The sequence below is a fragment of the Oryctolagus cuniculus genome, chromosome 10 (genome assembly GCF_964237555.1).
Source record: "Oryctolagus cuniculus chromosome 10, mOryCun1.1, whole genome shotgun sequence".
Classification (NCBI taxonomy): domain Eukaryota; kingdom Metazoa; phylum Chordata; class Mammalia; order Lagomorpha; family Leporidae; genus Oryctolagus; species Oryctolagus cuniculus.
Window position 1 is genome coordinate 108,512,003 of NC_091441.1, and position 8,388 is coordinate 108,520,390.

Consider the following 8,388-nt stretch of genomic DNA (forward strand, 5'->3'; position numbering starts at 1 on the left):
ACCCAGACTGGCAAGGGCAGGACAGAGGCAAGTTCCCCACCCTCAGCTGCAGGGAGGCCCAGTGCCCTGACTCTGTGGGAATTACCATGACAAGGGAGTCTGAGCTGGCCTACTCTCCCTGATCCCACAATACACAATCAGCCCTAAGAGCCCAGGCACTGGGGCTGGGCTGATATTTAAATATGAAAAGGCGGACAACAAAACGGTTCTGGGGTTGGGGGCTGGTGGGGGGTGCTGTGCATAGCCAAGCTGGGTACAGGCAAGACAAGCAAATGCAGAAGCACACACAGACACATGCACAAACACACAAACGCATGCACGTGCCTATAGGAAGGCACGCACACCTGCAAATATTTACAAAAGCAAACAGGAGGTGGGGCACACGAGCACACGCTCCCAGACAGGGGCGTGTGCATGCACACACACACATATGCGTGCGCACACACACCACTCCACTGTGCTTCCCCAGCTGGGCAGCAGTAGCAGCCAACAACAAAAGACGACATTTACTGAGCAAAGGCCCTGGACCACACTCAGTTCCCAACCTCACACGTTTAGGAGTAATTTTTAAAGAATGGCTTATGTCTCGAATTCTTTTTTTCTCATGGAAATCTAAGCTCTGTCGCTTTGGGCACTACCTCCAATCCCCTGGGTGCTCCTGAGATGCGGACTATTCCATCGCACCCTGACCCTGCACAGGCTCAGCCGGGTACCACCCAGCATCTCACATGGCCTTGCCCCTGGCTCCTGTGTGATCTCCAGTCCCCCAGACACTCCTGAGCCCTCCCAGGGAACACCCCACCAGCCACTGGTCCTGCAGGGGGGCAGAGAAGGATCACAGTGGCTTAAGCCCCCAAAGCCCGACCAGTCTGCTGCCCGTGGCTCCTTCCTCATCATCTTCTGCCCACACTGGGACCTCTTTGTGAGTCAAAGCAGGAGACAGGCAGCTGCTGGAGACACTGACTGCCACAAAGGGAAAAGTGCAGGGCACAGGGGGGAAGATTCCAAGCCCCCGAAAGTCACTGTCCTCTGCCTCACTAGCTGTGCGGTCCTGGGCAGCACATATGCCCTCGCTGAGCCTCAGTTCTGTCCTCTGTGAGATGGGAATGATGAGCTTCACAGACTGGCCTTGGGATGCCAGGGGATGACGCGTGCAGGGCAGTCAGGGCAGGGCCCAGCAGCTGGCAAGCTCGCAACTCCTCTCTGAGGCCTGGGGACCTGTTGGTTACTCAGAATCCCTCCAGACGCTCCTCTTAGGGCCAACTTAGCACCAACTTCTCCACCTGCCTTGGCTTCGGGGGAGTCAGCCCCACCCTCCAGGAACTCTTTACTCCCCATTTATTTAAAAGGCAGAGAAACAGACTGCGACAGACATCTTCCATCCACTGGCTCACTCCCCCAATGCCTTCAACAGCTGGGGCCGGGCCAGGCCAAAGCCGAGAGCCAGGAGGTGGCCCATCTGGGACCCGGGTCTCCCACCTGGGTGGCAGGAGTCCAAGTACTTGGGCCATCATCCCCTCCTGTCAGCAGGCAGAATCGGAGCCAGGAGCAGAACCCAGGCACCCAACAAGGGATGCAGGCCTCCTACACAGTGTCTCTGCCCAGTGCCCAGTGCTCAGCCATGACCTCCACTGCAGGCCTTGGGGGGCAACTGAGGCCTCAACAGGTGGTGCCTCTCATCCTGAGTCCACAGCAGAGCTGAGAATCAGAGCCAGCCTGTAGCTTGCTCAAGGTCAGTGGAAAGAGACGAAGCGGCCGTCCCCAGCAGCGAAACCTCTGTCAGTCCAGAGCCTGCCTCTGGTCCCTTGGACAACTCCCTGTCATATCCTCCACGCCCCCGGCTCCTCCCTGGACACTTTCTCCGTGTGGATTTGCTGCCCACTCTCCTTGGGCCCTGATGGAGTTGTCAGATCCTCCTTCCTCTTTGTGGGCAGCTGGGGTCCTCGGGACACTCTGAGTTCCTCCCGCAATATGGTTCCCTCCAACCCAAGCTTCTCGCCGCTTGGCTCCCAGCCCGTGCCCCGTACTGAGGAACAGGCCCACCGTTCTCTCCTGGACCTCCCTGCCTCTTCCTCTCCCCTACATCACGACAATCTGGGGACTGCCTGGTGGAGTGGTGATCTCATTTCCTCCACCTAACATTCACCGCAGCCCAAGGTTCCTCTCCACCTTATTTCCTGCTGTTTCGTGTCCTCCATTCCCTTTTGTTTCTGCTTCAAACCAGCTGGTACTTTCCTGAGCTCATCTCTTTCCTGTAGCACCTGGCTGGGCGCAGCCAATGGTGGCCACGATGTGCTGAGCTGTTAATGCTTTTCCATGCATTTCCCCCGGAGCTACAGGCTCCGTGCCCAAATGCTCTGCCTTCCAAGTTATCACAGGCAACTGTTCTCCCAAATACCTGCCACTCACAGCACAAGCTGCTGTACTGCAAACACTCTACCGTCAATTTCCACGCTGTCTGTCACTCCACAAGGGTGTCACCTGTCGCAGGTTCTCAAGGCAGTGCTCACAGTACTGCCAAGTTCTTATGAGTCTGAGAGCGCCAGTCCTCGACACAAACAACCCCAGGTCTCAACAGTTCACACCGCCAAGGTCCCTCGGGGCCTGAGATTCCTTCCTGTGCACAGCATCTTCGCTGCATGGCCTTGTGGCTGCCCTGACACCACCCAGCCAATGAGTGCAGACACAGTCCCAGAACCACACCTGGAAGCGACGGGCACCACTCAGCCACTCACTACTGCCTGAAGGGGAGCACTTGTCAGTGTGCCTGGGAGGGAATTCCAGTGTTCCCACGGGAACCCCCAAAGACCTCAGTCCACATCCCTGTGCCTGGAACGTTCCAAGGAGAACTGGCCTTGAGGGCTCTGATCCATTCTGCGACCCCTCACCCCTCTGAGCAGAATCCGCAAGATCCCGTTCAGCACCTGCCCTGGGGGTGATTCCAGCCTCTCCCACCGCTCCTCGCTGAGGACGGCCGCTGCCCACTAGGTGTTTCCTCGAGCTCCCAGAGTGGCAGCAACATCGAACTCATGGCCAGCACCTGGCACAACACAGAGGAGCCCAACAGGCCAGAGGAGTGCCCTTCTGTGCCTCCCAAAGAAGGAACAGCAGCTCTGGGAAGCCGGGGTCCCGTTAGTTTTACTCCACGCCACCTTAGGAGAGGTATCGGGTCCGACTCGTCCCCACCCTGCGGGCTCAGAGCTACAACTTCGCTCTGGCAGTGGCCGTAAGAACCAGCTCTGCACAGGTGGGAGCCAGAGCATGGATCTGCGGGCCCGACACTCTCTCCTGGGCTCTCTGGGGCCCCACATGGGACACGCAGGGCTCCAGAACCACAAAGACAGGGAAGAAACCAGGCAGTGTCCGGAGGGGTGTCACGCATCATTTCTAGGGGACTTCAACCCATGAGCCGCACAAGCCCCTGCACCAGTCTGCTCCCTTCCTCGTCGCCCTGGCTCCTGGACATCGGGCCCCCAGAAACTGCCAGGGGCCAAACCCTTGCTCAGGCTCTGCTTTTCTGGGGGAAACCCGGGCTAGGAGACCAGATGACTTTTCCAGGACTGGGAGGTTTGGAAGCCCCACCAAAAACTGACCTGAGTACAGAGAGCCCTTCTCTAGAGACATATCACTGCCCCCAAAGAGGCTGGCTGTGCCCCAGCGCCCACACCAACCTACCTGGCCACAACATCCCTTCCATCCTGACAATCCCCGCTTTGGGACCTGTGGCATGTGTCTGTCACTAAGCAAGGAGGACCATGCGCTCAGCTCAGCATTCAAGGCTCCCAGGCTCAGGCTCTCCCCAGCTCGCTGACCAACACCCCAAGGACAACTTCTACATTAGGGGCTGTGCTGTGTCCCCTCTGCCAGGTTCCTATGTGGAACCCCCAGGACCTCAGAATGCACCAGTATCGGCAGACAGGGCCTTGAGAAGGGTGGCAAAGTTGAAATGGCTGCTACAGGTACACCCTAACCCAGTACTTCTGGCGTCCTCAAGGCAAGAAGAAATCAGGACCCCGACACACACAGGGGAGTACCGTGTGAATGAAGACACGGGTGGGCGTGGAAGAAATGACCCTCCAGCCTCTGGAATGAGTGGAGCAGCTTCCAGTATCCAAGGCCCCTGTCGGCGTGTGTGACTTCGGCCCCAGCAAAGGAGCATGGCCGCCTCACCCAGGCCTAGGCTGGAATGCCTTCCCCAGCTCACGCTCCCGCCTTGCCCCAGGAGTCAGTGCACTCCATACCAGGAGCCCCTTTCTGCTTACTGCCTGGCCGTGGGCTGTGTGACCTCCCCTGAGTCCCTCTCTGAACATGAGCTATAACCTGGGAAGCCCCCATGAGGCTGATCAAGGTTGCAGATTGGAGGCAATGAAGAGCCCATCTCAGCAGCTCCGCTCACAGAACACTTGAGCTGAGGGAGCTGGTATCTGCCCTTCCTGGCCAGCCCTTACCCTGCCTCGTGTCACCCAGCCCAGTGTCCAGGCCCTCAGGGCCACCCCAGGGCCAGCCTGTGTTGACACAGGCTCAGCCCCAGGCAGCCTCAAACCTCAGTTCTGCCAGCACACGGCTGGATCTTGAGACCCCAGGGGCCTGCTTGAGCAGAGCCCCCAAAGATGGTTGGATATGCAAATATAATGCAAATGAGCCCCTTCTAAGCAGGAAGCATCCCCTCTGGCATCCACTGAGGGGCTGCTTTAGCTAACAGAGCAAAATGCCTGTGAGTGGCACGGCAACTGTCGGCATGGAAACGGGGCCTTGCTGGTGCTTAAGGAGACTTCAAACCAGCCCGGAACCAACTATGCCAAACATCCTGTGCCGGCCTGCCGGCTGTCTGCTTCTCACTGCAGATTACCACTACAGCCACACAGAGAGGGCTCTCAGCCCTGGGGATAAGCCTCAGACTGGGGGTGCTGAGACTCACCTAATTGAAAGTCACACAGACCTACGTTTAAGTCCCAACTCCCAAAACGCCCAGTCCAGCCAGAGACAGAGCAGGGAGCTGCCCGACCCCTCCCTGGTCTCCTTGACCCATCTGTGAAAGGGCTGAACCATGAGGACTGACCAAGCTGCGTGGACCCAGACCTGCCGCCTGGACCTGGACATGGCTACCAAGGTCAGGGACCTTGGGGCTCAGGACACGGCGAGCACATAGTAAGTGCTCAACCAACATTCTGCCCACCAGGAGGAAAGGAAAAATCGCTGAGGTTGACCCGTCCCTCCATCGCGCAGGCTGATTTTGTTTGTGTTCCGGGTGAGATAAAGCATGTTACAGCAAAGCATGAAATCTGAGGATTCCACCTTAAGGGGGAAAAAAAAATCACGCTTTGCAATAACAAAGAGCTGGAGCTGGTGCAGTCCCCGGGGAAGCTGTTAGGCCTCGAGACAAGTCCCAACTCTTCCACGTTATGAAAACTCTCAGGATTGCTGTGCCACAGAAAATTTATGGCCCCCAAATCATCGCTCGGAGACAGCGCACATTCCGGGCAAGGGTCCCCTGCTGGGCAACCAGTTACTCTCCCCCAGCAAGCGCAGGGGGCCCGTGGGGCCACCTCTGGGGTATAGGCTCCCTGTTTCTAACTGAGGCATCTGCTCCAGGCAGGGACCTGCCCATGATGTTTTTGTGTATTGCCGCCTCGTGGCAGCACCAGCAGACACCTGGGGGTCTAGATGTCCCCAGCAGCCACACAGGGAGAACCTTGGGCCAAGCTGCCCACTCACAGGGCAGGGGGTGGGGGCAGTGGCCCTGACACCTGAGAAACAGGTTCACCCTTGAAGACTGGGAGCCAGGACACGCCTACAGCAAAAGGAAATTTCTAGACTAAGTAGTTCCGCACCAAGGTCTACACATGCAGAAACTGAGGCTCAGCTGCTGCAAGCAAATCTGTCCATGGGCGCGGAGCCGGGATTTGATCCCTGTCTGCCAGAATCTCAAGTTCTGGCTCCGTCACCCCAGCAGGAGTTCAGATTCCGCTTCCCATCCAGGGCAAGCCAGGGCTGCACGCAGCATTCAAGTTTTAAGCAGAGGCCTGAGCCAAAGCTGTGATGTAGCAGGTAAAGCCCCCACCTGCAGTGCCAGCATCCCATACGGGTGGAGGTTCAAGTCCCAGCTGCTCCACTGACGATGCAGCTCTCTGCTATGGCCTGGGAAAGCAGCAGAAGATGGTCCAAGCGTCTGGGCCCCTGTACCAGCATGGGATATCAGAAAGAAGCTCCTGGCCCCTGGCTTTGGACTGGCCTTGCTCCAGCCTTTGCACCCATTTGGGAGTGAGCCAGCAGATGGAAGACCTACCTACCTACCCCCCCCCCCCGTGTGTGTGTGTGTGTGTGTATGTGTGCCTCTACCTCTGTATCTTTGCCTTTCAAATAAATAAAATCTTTTTAAAATCTTAATATCAGGGACAAACAAGAAATGGATATTTCATTTAATTTCACATATTAATGTGGGTGCAAAAATTCTAGTCATAGGGGCGCTAGTTCAAGTCCTGGTTGCTTCACTTCCAATCCAGTTCTCTGCTATGGCCTGGGAAAGCAGGGGAAGATGACCTAAGTCCTTGGGCCCCTGCACCCACGTGGGAGACCTGGAAGAAACTCCTGGCTCCTATCTTCATATCAGTTCAGCTCCAGCCATTGCTGCCATTTGAGGAGTGAAACAGTAGATGGAAGATACCTCTCTCTCTCTCTCCCTCCCTCCTTTCCCACCCCCCTGCCTCTACCTTTGTAACTCTGCCCTTTAAATTAATAAATAAAACCTTAAAAAAAAAAAGGCCAGGGCCCAACTTCCACTGTCCCTGGTCTATCCAGAGAGTATCCTTGAAAAATAAAAAAGATTTATTTATGTATTTCAGAGGCAGAGGAATGGATTTGGGTGGGGGTGGGGGTGGGGGAGGGGGAGACCTTCCATCCATCTGCTGGTTCACTCCCCAAATGGCCACAATAGCCAGGGCTGGGCCAGCCGAAGCAGGAGCTTCCTCCTTATCTCCCACATGAGTGCTGGGGCCCAAACACTTGGACTATTTTTGCTGCATTCCCAGGAGCATTAGCAGGGGAGACGGATCGGAAGGAAGCAGAGTTGCTGGCACTCAAACCAGTGCTCCGATATGGAATGCTGCTGTCGCTGCCAATAGCCGCTTACCCATCCAATGCGCCACAGCACCGGCCACCCAGCCACCCGAGCAAGTACCTTTGAAAAGCGTATCGCTATCAATGCCACAAGGACACTAGGGGAAGTGCTTCCCTTCGCATCACAGCTGACCTCAGAGAGAGACACGCCCCTCGCTCAAGAGCCTCCGTGCTCCCCACGGCCATGGTCTGGCCTCCTCTGCCTCCTGTCAGCCCCTGCCCGCTGCTGCCTCCCAGACCAGCTGCAGTCTGACCTCCTACTGCAGTCTCCCTTCAGACAAGGTCCTGCCCAAGCTGTCCTCCTCCTGGCTTCCAGGCAGCCCTCTGGGTGCCTGGCCCTCCCTCACCGATGCCTCTTTGGGGTCCCGTAACACCAGCTGTGTGACCCCACAGGAACCCCTCCTTAAATCTCCACAAGGGAGCAGCAGCCACAGAAAACAGGAACCAGAGAGGTTAAGTGACTTCCCCCACGTCACACAGCTGGAAAGTGCCAGCACCAAGGCTCACGCTAGGTCCCTGTGGCTTCCCAGCTCCAGCAGCTTTGGAAGTCAGCTACCTCCACCTGCACCCTGCACAGGTCAAGGCCCCGAGCTCTTCTTCTGGCCCCACCAGCCACAGGGTCTCCTAGACACAGACAAAATGCCCAGGCGGCCTGCGTGGAGCCCGCCGGGAACCTGCGGCTCAGAGGCTAAGCGCAACTACAGAGCAGGGAGAGCCGCACTGAGAGGGCATGAACAGGCGGGGTGGGGGTGTGGGGGCTGGGGCCTGGGGAGCTGCTCTCAGTTCCAGTCGGCAGTCAGTGGTGGGAACTGAGAGCAGCTCAGGTGACTCTCCACCTGCCGTGCGTTTTAAGTGACTCGGCTCGCAGCAGAGAAACCCACCTGCAGGTCTGAGCTGAGCACGCAGGCTGCCCACGTGGGTCCTCCCAAACAGGAGTTCAGGGCACAAGGGGACGACTACCCTGCAGATGAGGATGCCGAGGCCCCGAGGCGGGAGGACAGCCGGCCTGGCTCAGGGCTGCATGGCAGAGCTGCTCATTTGGCGAAAGGGACGGGGAACTCAGCAAGCAGACGCAGCCAGGCTCCCAACCCCAGGTGCACCAGCCAAGGGGCAGACTCAGGGGTGCCCAGGAAGGAAGCAGATGCAGCTCTGGGCCTCAGTTTACCAAGTACAAAGTGGGGAAAGAAAAATATCAAAGTGCCTCCCCTTGTGTTAGTCTGCAGATGATAAAGGAGCGATAGGTTAAAATAAAGAAATGCTCCTGAACCAGCA